Consider the following 14,527-nt stretch of genomic DNA (forward strand, 5'->3'; position numbering starts at 1 on the left):
GGCATGGTAAAGCCTAATCATGGCCCCCATAAAAGCCCAGCGTGCTGCCATTCTCACTCTGATGGCCCCAATACACTGACATGTGAGCTGTGCACATTGTGCTGTGCTGGGTTTTGTCTCAAACCCTAAATAAATGGGTTGCTATAACAGAAGCGTGGTATGGCACATGCAATACCTTAGCACCATAGCGAGAATGGGCTCTAATAATGTAAATCTGACAGTGATTTGTGCAGAAATCAGGAAATGGTGTGTGTGATCATTTTCCCACCGTGCATCACACAAATCATCTGATTCCTCCTGGTGTCCCCAATATATATTGTCCCTCCATGTGACACACAGCTATTCACACAGGTCAGTGGACATTGACATTCCACGTGACCACTGAACCCCCTTTATCCTGCTCCCCTCAGCTGGCAGTCTCTTCGCCCAATGGCCAGCTGTGCCCCGGTCACCACACACTCACACCGTGTACTCACTTAGTGTCTTCTCTGTCACTAACACGCTCTCACTCTGTGCAAATCCGCTGCACACTGTCACTACATTTCCCAGAATGCCTTGCGGGACTACATTTGCCGGCATGGCTCATGTGAATAATCCAACTTTACTGACAGCTAGAGGAGGGGAACACACTATTGTTGCCTGTGAGGTGGAGCGAAGGGGCGGAGTCACGTACTGACACAACCAGTAAATAGCAGTGAGCGGAAGCATTGCTGGTAGTCTGTGACTGGAAGGTCTGTAGGTTGGCTGGAAGCCAGTGATTAGCAGACGCAAAAATAAAAACTATCCCATGACATACTATTTTTGTACATACAAAATATACAAGCTTTGTAGATTACATTTCCATGGGTAACAGAAAGCTGTACTAGAGATAAAGCAGCACAATAAAGTCAGCAAGGGACCCTTCTGCAATAATAATATCAGGGCCCCAAATTACATCACAGTCGTTCCTTTTTCACACTCCTTTGTGTCTCCAGTTCTCCCTCTTCTTACACCACTAAAAAATAGATTATTTACCCTTTTAAAAGGCCAAAGGCCTTATTCAACAAAATGAAAGCAAAGAGATAAAAGAGGGTTTATTTGGCAATTAAACAATGATGTTTACTTATATGTTTTTTATAGTGAGGTTTAGACACCATTTATGTTGACCACTAACTAAACAAAATTCACCTGAGCTATGACGGTAGGTGAAACATAACAATACAAATTAGGAAAAAGTTGTAATAATAGAGTGTAGGGCAACGTAACCATCTCTGACACAACATGTTTTCGCCAATAAGTCTTCATCGGGAAGACAGATTTGTATTAATATATGGACAATTCATTATTTGAATAAGTGATTTATCTCTTTCCCAGGAAGTTTATGTACGAGCTGCCCTCTTTAAAATTACAAATATGAAGAAATGTGGTGGGAAGAAAAGAAAGAGGTTTGAGGTTCGTAGTAGTCAAATGTTAATTATGTATTGACATATTTCAGATTCATACATAATTATTTAATATTTCATGACATATTTGTATCCCCAGTTCTGTTGTCAGTCACAGAATTAGGATATAACATGTTATACAGATATGCACTATCAGTGATAATTCCTAATTACCCGTATTCTTGTTTACATCTCGACGCATTTCGCCCCAGTTTGGCTTCTTCAGGGGTATAATACTGTATCCGAGATACCGTCTATAAATGCAAAACAGTGTATATTGAAAAATACAGGTTAATTAGATGAATAAAGTAAAGATACAAAAAGGTTGATATAATGCATATATATTGCATCGATAACACAGCTCAAAAAAACATTTTTTTTTTCACTTTTTTTAATATATTTAATGTATTTCAGGTCTGCTGAAACTAGAAATGACATCAGTTTTGTTGAATTTGCTCTAGTTCTTGTGATACAGGAATCGGAATAGACGATTTTACCAACAACAAATGTTAACAGCATATTATTATCAATCTTTATTTACACCAATGTTTTGCATTTTGTATATTAAATGTAGCATCATTTTCATGAAACTTTCATTTGCCTTCTTTTTATTCATACATTTCCTTTTTTTTACAGAAATATATGTTTATTTCAAAAGTTTGAAGTTTGGTGTACCTATGGTATGGTGAAAGCCCAAAAATCATCATATTGTCATCATAATATTATTTTAAATAAAATCATTATGAATATTATTTTTGTGCTGTGAATGTGAAAGGTTTCAATGGTTACAAGAAAAACAAGCGGGAGTACCCTGATTTTTAATCGGCATGATGACCTGTGCCGCATGGTGCTGATGTTCCCATACCAGTGTTCAGTACACTCCCTGATATTCCTGTATCCGACATGGAGGATTAACAGGCTTTGGAGTGTAATCCAGGAGTTAGCAGTGGAAGTGAATATGAAGGAGGTGTTTCATCAAACCAGCAGTTCTCCAAAGAAGAGCTCAATGATTTAATATGTTACCTAAGTCTGTCAAAACAAGCATCTGAACTGTCTGAGACCTGAAGATAAAATAACAGTTTATAGGACAAGAGAGGTGACACCCCGACCATATTTCACTGAAGATGGAGACTTCATGTACTGTTGTAACATCCCTGGACTACTAGCCCATATGCAAGTACAAGAATACCGAGCATACATACATAATGGCAACATAATGGCAACTGCTATGCATCAATTCCAATTGGTCACTCAACAAAACCTAAAGATGAATATGAAAATATCAAAATGGTTTTACAAAAGGTTTGCTATCATGAACACCAATGGTCAATATGTGTTGATTTAAAAATGGTGAACTTCCTACTTGGAAAGCAAAGTGGATACACAAAGTACCCATGTTTCACCTGTTTGTGGGATAGTAGAGCAAAGCGGGATTACTGGAAAAAAGTGACATGGCCTCCAAGGGAAAACATGTAAAAAGGTGCAGCGAACATCATTAACAAACCATTGGTTGACAAAGAAAAAAATTGTTCTCCCTCCACTACACATAAAGTTAGAATTAATGAAGCAATTTGTTAGAGCTCTGAACAAGGACGGTGATTGCTTCAAATACATTGATACTGATAAATGATTCAAATTACACAAGTTACATGACTGATACTGAAGCTTCTGCCTGCCACAGCTATGTCATGGTTGTCAAGAACTTCTTTTGTAACCATAAAGCACAAAATTATGAAGAACTGGTATTAAACTTACTTTTAAACGTTAAAAATTTGGGTGCTACTATGAGCATAAGGGTACACTATCTCCATAGCCATTTGCAAAAATTTCCAGAAAACCTTGGCGATTTCAGTAAGGAACAAAGGGAGAGGTTCCATCACGATATAAAGGTGATGGAAGAAAGGTATCAGGGCAGATGGGATAGACACATGATGGCAGACTACTGCTGGAGCGTTAAATGTGTTTGTCCTAATCATCAGCATAAAAAGAAATCATACATTTGGAGTTTTTTAATGACTTCTTTGTGATTAGTTCTGTATATATACTGAATATAGAATAAATTGACATTAGGTATTTCAAAAATTATTTTTTTTGTATACGTAGGCATATCTAGTTTATTTTTGCTTAATTTTCATGTTTCATTACTTTTCTATGAGGTTATTATTAAGGTCAATATTTCAAAAACTAGAGCCAATCTAGCAAAATCAATACCATATTTGGAATCTGTGCATCAAACATAACCTAAAATGACTTTATTCTGTTTGGTAAGAAAATATTTGTTGACCAGTGTAATCGTTAACAAAAAAGTGAACACTGACAGGCCAACGACGACAATGAACGAGGAATGACTCTGCAAATGAACGACTGCCCCTGCTGATCTGATTGGGCGATGGTCAGTCACTATCAGTCTGTTGTGTGTACGGTCATACAGTGATTATGGATGGTTCTGCGGTACACTTTCTCTGATACACGTCACTTCCTGCATTGTTCAAACAATCATATGTAATGTGTATACATTATTGGTGGATTATCTTTGAACGGTCGTATCGTTTCAGCATGTACAGAATTGTGCACTTTTCATTCATTCGAAATAATCGTGAATATTTACTGATCTGTCGTTTATCATTCATTTTCCAACTATATTTTTTGCACATGTGCACATAGGATGTGGGTTTCTTGTAAACATTTTTGGTGTAGGAAACCTTGGCTTCCGTATTTACCGCCACTGTGGTAAAGACTGAAGGAAAACCTGCACCCTCCTGGGATATCTACGTCACATATTGAAGGAGGCTGTAGGCTGCTCCTTCTGATCATGCCCACAGGTTCAGGCATGTGTCATAAGGAGCTTTTCTAGAAAAGTTTGGCAAAAGATTGGCACTTTTCTTTTTTACCTTTTTTTTTATGCCTGCATAGTATGAGATTTTGTGACCTGAGCAGAACCTTGAAGATGGAGAAAGACGATGGCCGTAGCCGTTGGAAAGAAGCTGGAAAGAAGAGAGAAGCTTGGCTCAAAATCTACTGGACTCAGATTATGGAGCTTTTCACCTGTAAAGGTAAGTGGTCGATATTTTAATTTTATGGATGAAAGTTCTGCTTTAAAGTAATAGTGAATTGACCTAATCATACTATAATATATTGTGTCATAACAACAAATGTAAATTGTACTGTAATAGTAAATTCCATCAACAATTGCAAATGGTATTGTACACATCCCAACTTCAAAATGCATATTATATTCAACAAATAAAATAATAAAACACTGGACACATAAATGTGTAAAAGATGGCAGCGAGTAGAAATTAAAACTTAACCTAACCACCTAGTTCATATACCATTGGAATAAGCATTGTAAAACTAACAATCTTAATCATTCAAGACTCAAGCTCTATAAATCAAATAGAACTGACCTTAAATCATGTGAACCCCTGTTCACCTGCAAAGAAGACAACAATACCCCAATAAATATTTTTTTTTTACAGTATAATGTCTGTTTAACAAAATAAATGGTGGGAGCGATAATCCTACCTGGCCACTGCTTTTTTTATGACCCTGACATTATATCACCTGCCAAAAATACAGAATACAGTAAAGTATGATATCGCTTCCTGTAATGTAAAAGTGTCCTTGTATTCAGTCATCACAGTTCTCAGTGATGTAAAGGCTCCAAATTTTCATCTACCACCCAATGGGAAACAACCTTCAAATACTTCCATATAATGTAGACCCCTCCCCCAGCAAACACCCTATTAACACACTGGCTTTCAGTGTAGAATCCTCTGTAACTGGGACATTTACATTGACCACCAATAAATCAGGTACATTCACTCTGTCCACTTTCCTAATATAGTTTATAGAGTTGTGTTATGCAAGTCCAACGGCAACCCTGGGCCAGTGTGCAAATAATACATATTGTATTAAGCAGCCTATTCAAAATTAAAGGGCTGGAAACACCCTAAAATTTCCTAAGGCACATGCAGCATGTAGTGTGTTACCATGTGTTGTGCTATACTGCAATAGATGTGCATCTAAGCTGTGCTGCTTTAATGTGTTATTATTATTAATAAACATTATTTATAAAGTGCTGGCATATTATAAAGCGCTTTACAGACAGTAGACTATTTTGCAAAATGGATTGAAAAACAGATGGTGTTCAATAAGTAAACACATCAAATAAATTGCCAAACCCCAATAAATGTCATAAATGTGAAAATAAACTAAATAGACAAAGATAGGGGTTCGCATACGCGTAGCAGGTTTTACCCAACGCGTTTCACTTACTAGGTTCATAGGAAGCCTAAAGTAGGAAAAACACATCAGGTAAAACCTGCTACACGTATGCAAATTATTTTTTACAACTAGGACTGTATTGGACTATATAGGCAACGAACAGGCCTTAAAAAAAAAAGTAGTAGTCAGATGCAAAACTGTCTAGAGACAGCTTTTGGCCTTGCTTTTCTGAATGATACTAATATCATATAAGACGACTTTTTAACCCCGAAAAATCTGTGCCAAAGTCGGGGGTCGTCTTATACGCCGGGTACCGGTACTTACCTGCAGCTTGCTTCACGTCTGGCATCCCCGCGAGTCGAGTCCCCGCGAGTCCTCCTGTGCAAGCTGCACAGGAGAACGCGAGCCTGCACATTAGGACGTGAGCCTGGATTGGCTCTCCAGTGCAGAGCCTGGATTGGCTCTCCAGTGCAGAGCCTGGATTGGCTCTCCAGTGCAGAGCCTGGATTGGCTCTCCACTGGAACACGCCCATTCATTAAGAAGGAATGCGCCCATTCATTTCTTAGAACTAGTACTGTACTGTTCCTTCTGCCTCTCAGTTCTCGCACAATAGCGAGATCTGACAGGCAGAAGGAACAGTACAATACTGGGCTTAAAACACGACCCCCAACTGATTGGTTAGAGTGGGGGGTCGTCTAATACGCCCAGTCACCTTATACGCCAGAAAATACGGTATATATTTCTTTATGCCAAAAAAACTCTCTCTTTGTCTATTTTGTTTATTTTTGCAGCACTTTACAAAGTCCATTTTCATATCTCTAACTTTCACTCAAAGGCGCTCACAATCTAATGTTCCTTCCATTGTCATATGTCATTGCATAGTCTAAGGACAATGTTTAATGGAAAACTGAATAACCTAACTGCATGTTCTTGGTTTGTGAGAAGTAACCGGCGAACCACAGGAAAAAGCAATGCAAAGACAGGGAGAACAAACAAACTCCTTGTAGATAGAGTCCTGGCTGGGATAGGAACCTGTGACCTAGTATTGCAAAAGTGAGAGTGCTAATTACTGAGCAAACCATGCAGCCTATATGGATGTTGGATGTCATTGAAAATGAATTACAATGTAAAGTGTTAACAAACCTTTTGGGTCTGATTTGTTAAAGCGAAGATAGACTTTCATGGGAGAACCTGGTGCAGCAAGTCTGTATTAAATCTGGTCCGGGGGGGGGCGTGGCCTGGCCGGCTAGAGAGCTGGCTGTGTGAATCCGGAGCTCTGCGGGAGCCGACCAACATTCGCGATATCTCGGGCGCTATCTTACCCATCTATGGGCAAGCAAAAGAAGGCTAGGGTGGGGAAGCTTCCCCCTACCCCAGCCCCGCAACAGATGACGGCTCAGCCGTCCATACGGGCATTAATGGAGGATTCCTCTCCGGGCCCAGCTGCAGCCTTCAAGATGGCACCGGCCTCCACCCCGCACGCGTGGCAGCGGGGAGAGAGCGCGCTTCTCTCTGAATCAGAGGAAGGGGATTCCCAATCACCCGCCTGCCCTGCTGCCAGCTTGGATCCTACGTCCTCTCCCATCCAGGACCCGGAGACTTCTGCCCAGGAGCCGGTGAGTCCCATAGCATATGAGGAGAGACACTGCACCCCTGCAGCCTCTCCCCCCGGGGACACTGCCCAGCGGGCTGATTCACGGCCCTTTTCATCTAAGGCCAGAAGACAGGCTGATACTGGGCCAGGGGCCTCATTACTTGCCCGGGACCTCTCCCGGGGGGGGCTCAGGGATGTCCAGACAGCTGATTCCCCTGGGGGGGCCTTTGATCGCCCAGGCAAATCTTGGATGGATCATGGGGCCCAGGGATCAGATGAGGAAGACAGGGGAGAGGGGGCCCGGCTGGGCCTACCTGTGAGGAGGAAGAGGGGTTCTACACAACAGGAGAAATCTCCTAATATATCTTGGCACCAATATCTGCAGCTTTTACCGACACAGGCTCCTCTGGGTGGATCTTTGCGTCCGAAAATTGACACTTACCTAGAACGGGTGATCCTCCCTAGGATCGAACCGGAGGCCCTTACACAACTCAATAATCCCATCTCTGAGGAAGAAATTGCGAATACTATTGCTAAGTTACCTTCCTCTAAGGCCCCAGGCCCGGATGGCCTGCCCTATCTATATTATAAAGCATTCCTACCGGAGTTGTCACCACATCTTTTAAAGTTATTCAATGATTTTTTGAAGGGCAAGCCCATTCCTTCCTCTATGTTGGGGTCACACATCACAGTGCTACCGAAACAGGGCAAAGATCCATTGGACTGTTCGAACTACAGACCGATAGCTCTTTTAAATTCAGACCTCAAAATTTTTACGAAAATTCTGGCTTCAAGATTGGCCCGCTTCCTCCCTACTCTCATCCATGGGGATCAGACAGGATTTATTCCATGTAGGCGAGCAAGTGATAACACTAGGAGGGTGGTCAATATCATTGACATCATTAACAAACGGAAAGGCCCATCCGTGATACTAAGTCTGGATGCTGAAAAGGCATTTGATCGCCTCAGCTGGCCATTCCTTTTCGCCACCCTAGACCGAATGGGCTTTTCAGGGCCCTTTGTCAAGGTGATTGAGTCGTTATATACGGCTCCTTCGGCCTCGGTCAGGTTACCCCACGCTACCTCGGGTTGGTTTCAGATTAAAAATGGAACAAGACAGGGGTGACCACTGTCTCCTCTGCTTTTTGCAATATGTATTGAACCCCTTAGCGGCTTGTATCCGCTCCAATTTAAATATACGCGGGATTCCTGTAAAGGGGAAGGAGTACAAACTTTCCTTATACGCTGATGATGTTCTGCTAACCTTATCTCAGCCAATTATATCGCTCCCTAATCTGTGGAGGGAGCTGGGGGTGTATGGTGAGGTTTCGGGTTTTAAAATCAACTCATCGAAAACCGAGGCTCTGCCCCTTCATGTTCCCCCATTAGAATTACAGGCTCTACGGGACTCCTTTTCCTTTATTTGGCAGGAGTGCTCCCTTCACTATTTGGGAACGCATATTACCTCCTCATACTCTCACCTGTATTTCCACAACTTTCCTCCACTATTTCGGGAAGTGAACACTTTTTTACAAAAATGGCGGAATCATCCATTGTCATGGCTGGGGAGGATAGCCTCGATTAAAATGATGCTTCTCCCTAAATTGTTGTACTTATTTGAGACACTGCCAGTAAGAGTACCACCCCGAGCATTGAAGAAGATCCAAATGGACTTTATGCGATTTATCTGGGCTTATAAGCGTTACAGAGTGTCTAGAATTCTTGTTTGTACACCTAGAGATAGTGGGGGCCTGGGTGCCCCTGACATTTATAAATATTATCTCGCAGCTCATCTCAGACACTTGCAATTATGGACCTCTCTGTACCCCCCAAGTGTCTGTGTTGAACTGGAACAAAAATGGCTGGCCCCCATACACCCCAATGTTTTGCTTTGGAGCTCTTCCCTCACTTTGTCGGATCCAGACTTAAAGGCTCCTATGATTTTCATGAGAAACATATGGAGGACTTGTAAAACTAAGTATGGTCTCATATCTCCGGTCTCGAGACTAACCTCCATAATACTCACTCCACAAATTCCTGATAGTCTATCGGACCATATGTCCGGTCCATGGAGGGCCAGAGGCCTTTATCAAATCAGGCATGTCCTGCACCCGACGGAGAGAAGACTGCTCTCCTTTGCCGAACTGGGAGAAAAAGTAGATATGCCTCGTACCTCCTTTTATGCCTATCTACAGATACGGCACTACATCCTGTCTCTGCAGCCCACGGCCACCTTTCAGGCCCTTACCGCTTTTGAGAGGCTTTGTATAGAGGGTCCTTATGTTAAAGGAGTAGTCTCCTCTATTTATCGCATCTTACATGCTTCCACACAGGGTACTACTCATAAATTTAATTACATGATCAAATGGGAGGAGGTTCTGGGACGCTCTCTATCTCCTGACGAATGGCTTGAGATCTGGGATGCGGCACACAGAAGTTCAATCTGCACATTGTACAAAGAGAACTTGTATAAAATAATCCTCAGATGGTATCATACACCAACGGTGCTTCACCGCCTCTTCCCTAACGTAGACCCTGTCTGCTGGAGATGTGGCACTCACCAAGGTACTATAGAACATATATTTTGGTTTTGTCCCATTATTCAACAATAATGGTCACGTGTTAATGCTTTAATGTCCGAAGTGATTCAACAACCTATAACGTTATCACCTCTCACTCATCTATTGGGTCAACCATGCCTTACCCTCCCTAGGATCTCTCGCAAATTAGTCTCCCACATACTTGTCGCAGCGCGTACGCTGATTCCCTCTAGATGGAAAACAGTTTCACCTCCCTCCATGGAAAATCTATATGCGAGGATCCAAGAGATCCGCCTTATGGAGTACCTCACGGCACTCCTTAGAGACACTGTGGCCAAATTTGAGATGGTTTGGGAGGCGTGGGACCACTATTATGCGGGCTTACCTATTTGACCGCTCCTCCACCTGGTTTCTACCCTATTGCACAAGGTTTTAGGTCCTATATCCTTTTATACTCACCTGCTATTCAAGGAAGATTTGTGATATGCTCTGTTTGAGAACTGGTTGTTACTGTGTTTGAAACTAAAAAAAAAAGCCATTGTTGCCTTCCCCCTTTGTGTTATTCTCCCCTTTTTTTTTTCTGTACCCTGTTGAAAACTTCTCAATAAAAATACAATTTAAAAAAAAAAAAAATCTGGTCCAGGACTGAAAATATTTTCAGACTAACAGCAAATGTTTTTTATGAAATCTATTCCAGGTTTGTTGGATCACCCAGCTTCTCCCATGATAGTCTATCTTCTCCAGTCCTAAAGCTTTAATAAATAAGGCCCATTGTGTGTTGCAGTAATGTGCTCCTTAGCGTGATGCATCTCAGTAGAGATCTGTCTGGGCCTGTAATGTGTACATGTTGGAGAAGATAATAGGGCCAGTTAGGAAGTCTTATTTGTATTATCAGTTCTACTTTAATCATAAATATTTTCCTTCATTGCACTAGTCATGCCACAGTTCAAATTTGGCAGCTGCAGATTGATAATAACTTCCCCACAGTTAGGTATAGAAGAAACAGATAACTAATTTAATATTAGGCGCTTGCTGTGCAGTCAAAAAAACAAATATAACAAGTAAAATTTTTGTTCTTGCTTGCCTACAGAATAAATGTCAGAACATCAGGGACTTGTTCCAAATACTCAGTTGCATTATTGCATGTATTTTCATGCATAAACAGGCAGATTAATCCAATGTATAACATGTACTGGTAGGCTGGGTTGCCATTAATTCTTAACCAAATACTGACACATTTTGTCTTGGGATAGATCTGCTTTTGTCAAGGTTAGAAGAGCCAGTGTTCATGGGCTTTTCCTTTTTTCTATGCTGTCTTCTTCATATAAAATTGACTTTTAGTGGAAATGCATAAAGTGCTTTAACAGTTTTTACTGTTTATTGATTTAAAAAGTTCCCCAAATAATATATAATTATTTAATTAATTGATAAAAGACAATCTTTCTTTTTTAATTAATTGGAAACTATAAAATGTATAACAATATTCTGCATACATCAATAAAACATCCATGATTAAAATATTTATGAAGTGTTTTTCTCATACTTCCTTGATTTTCAAAAAATAAAATAATTATATTAAACACCAGGCCATGTGCTAGGAATTTAATTTGTAATCATAACAATGGATATAAACCAAAGTGAGATTAATGTAACAGTGGAGAGCTTGTTACAAAAGTAATGAACTGAATATCAGAAAATATCCCTTACCAGGGATTATGCCAACCCCAATTATACATAAACAAAAACAAGATAGACACGTGTTTTTTGTAGGCAATAGTGCATGTTGTATTCAGTGATCAAACTCATAGAATACCTAATCATTGTGATACAAAATCGAATATACATAACAACATTATTTTGGATGGTCCATAACAATGGCTAAAAGCATATAGCCTAATATGTAGGGGCCATTGGTGTCAAGTCTTTTGGTATCAGATTTAAAGATCTATTTGGAAGAATGCATCAACATCTAATGTAAATAACTGCCCTCTACCCCATAATTTTTTACCATTGCTATTCTAACCAAGTTGGTTGATGATAGTCTTGTAGCCCAGTTCAGCCTTGTGTAGGTCTACAATCTTGTCCCTGACATCCTTGGACAGCTCTTTGGTCTTGACCATGTTGGGTAGTTTGGAATCTGATTGATTGATTGCTTCTGTGGACAGGTGTCTTTTTTACAGGTACTGTGACAAGCTTGGAATAGGAGCACTCTCTTAATCTCAGTTTGTAACCTGCATACAGTGAGGACACCAGGGAGCCTGAAATCTTGCTGGTTGATAGGGGATCAAATACTTATTTCACTCATTAAAATGTACATCAAGCTCTGACTTTTGAGCACTGGGTTTTTAAGGGTTCTTTTGTTGTTATTCTGTCTCTCACAGCTTTAATAAACCTACCATTACAATTTAAGACTGGTCATTTCTTTGTTAGACGGCAAACGTACAAAACAGCAGGGGATCAAATACTTTGTTCCCTCACTGTAAATGACTTCTTGTTTAGACATGTTATACCTACAGGGAGCAACATTTAGCAGCTTTACATGATTATTCCAAGTTTAAAGGGTATAATTTCAGGGTCAAATAAACATACAGTCTAACTCAGCAAAGAGAAAGCTGAAGTATTTTATGTTATAGCAACCAATCAGATGTCATCTTTCTGTGTCTGATTTCAGCGAACTATATATGGTTGTTTGTTTTACCAGGGGAATAACATTTTAGCTGTCTCAGAATTGCTAAACTGAATCTGTCTGATGTTGTCACTTTCTCCACATATAATTGTATGTTAAATGTCTGTTTTTATCATACAGATAATGAACAGCCACATTATATGTACATCACATTATTTTCCCAGCAATTACCAAATCACTGAAGTCAAAAATATTTTATATTAACCACATTTTATTAGGTAGTTTTAAAGCTTCATGTATAAAAATAATAGGATTTTGACTTTTCTCTTTAACATACCTAATTATCCAATTATTCCTCGACACCAAAGCAGTAAATTACGTTATGCCTTTCTTTCTTCCAGATCTGCAATGGGCAATGAAGACAAAACCTTCAATCTAATTCAAATGATAAAATGCAAAAACACCCAGTAAATTGTCCACATGATTCTTCTTAACCATTAGGCGAGTATATTTAGAAAGGAAAAGAAGAGCCCCAGAGGTGAGTATTCGGTACCTTGTATGATAGTTTGTGTTGGAGGAATGGTTTCTATTTAAAAAAAATGGCTTAGACAACCCACACAGAATTACAATAAGAATATAGATTTGTTGAAACTGACTTTACGTCTTCCACACGAACCAAGCAATTTCAGTACTTTGTTGCATGGCTTCTATATCTCACATATTTGAGAACATTATCAGTGGATCATGCAATTCCTGCAGATCTGTGAGCTGAACATTGTTGTGGATCTTCCAGTCCAAAAACTGTTCTATTGACTTCAGATCCAGTGACTGGCCTATTTCTGTGTGCTCTGGCAGAAGAGGGATTATTTGAGGGATTAATGCAGAAGAGAAATATAATATGGGTATTGGGATTTACCTAGTTAAAGTGAAAAAAATAAAGAAGAGTGAGGCTGTTCATGTCCACCCAGTCAGTTCAAAGTAAAAATGTTCATGTTTTAATCAAAAGGAAAAGCTCAATAAATTGCTAGTGTGGCTTAAAGTGGAACTAAACTTTAAAATAAAAAATTGTGAACAAACAGGTACTTTATTGCAGAAGGGACAGTTGATGCCCCTTACAATGAAATACATTTACCTGCCTTATCACAATTTTTTATATACACTCACCTGTCATCACGCCAGTGCAGACACTGCCATCCTTATCTGGTCCTTTTCCGGGTTCATGAACTATGGCCATTTGGTTGGTCAAGTCAGGATGACATTACTCCCACACATGCTCGTGGTAGTTCATTCAGTTCCAGCAGTCCAAGGGGATTCCCGGATACCCAACATATCCCAGCTTCCTACACTGAGCTACCTGTTCTCAGTTATTTAAAGTAAGTATCTTTTATTGAAAAAGACACATAGCCTTTCCCTTCTTCAATAAAAAAAAAACTGCTTGCTCACAGTTTTTTAATTTTTGAGTTCCATTTTAGCAGGAGAAGTAGGATTTAAACATAAATTCAGCTACGTATATATCTCTTTTTAGTGTTTTGATTTAAAGCTTATAATTTCATCACCATGGGGTAATCAGGTCTGTAATATGTTTACTTTAAATATTCTGCTAAATATATGGCATTTATTGGCCTTTTAAAAAAAAAGTTGACAAAAGAAAGACGATAAAATATGTATTTAAAAAAGCTTAGCTGCGTTGCCATTCCATTAAAACATCAGATTGACATATCTGACATATATTATACATTTTATATAGTATCCTGATCTAGTTATTTTTTGATTTTTTTGTCATTTTCATAGGTAAGACAGAAAGAGGTCAGCTAGGGAAGTTACCATCATAGCTAGACATCATCCGCCCCCATATGAGCTTTGCTTTCCTCCTCCCACCCATTCCATCTGTCTCTCTGCTAGCATATCTCTTAACTCCTACATGTTTTGTCACATAGGATGGGAAATAAGAAATAGTATCTCATAAATATACCGGAATTTATATGGTATTGTTTTATATAGTTTAGCTTCCATAAACATTACATTGAATATTTCAGTTTGCGTAATTGTAATTGTTTAGAATTATTTTTATTTTGCATTGATTATTAGCATGGTACAAGTAGTATATAGTAGTTCTTA

General features: G+C 39.5%; 1 protein-coding gene across 1 annotated transcript in view; it reads right to left on the bottom strand.

Annotated features, from left to right (window-relative positions):
• SLC19A1 (solute carrier family 19 member 1) overlaps window positions 1-614 on the bottom strand; it is an 11,548-nt gene extending 10,934 nt beyond the window's left edge. The window contains exon 1 of the mRNA XM_072418437.1: window positions 477-614. The gene's annotated coding sequence lies outside the window, so the exon portion shown is untranslated. The remainder of the gene's footprint in view (window positions 1-476) is intronic.
• Between the last annotated feature and the right edge of the window lie 13,913 nt (window positions 615-14,527).

The sequence above is a fragment of the Pyxicephalus adspersus genome, chromosome 7 (genome assembly GCF_032062135.1).
Source record: "Pyxicephalus adspersus chromosome 7, UCB_Pads_2.0, whole genome shotgun sequence".
In the NCBI taxonomy this organism is placed as follows: Eukaryota; Metazoa; Chordata; class Amphibia; order Anura; family Pyxicephalidae; genus Pyxicephalus; species Pyxicephalus adspersus.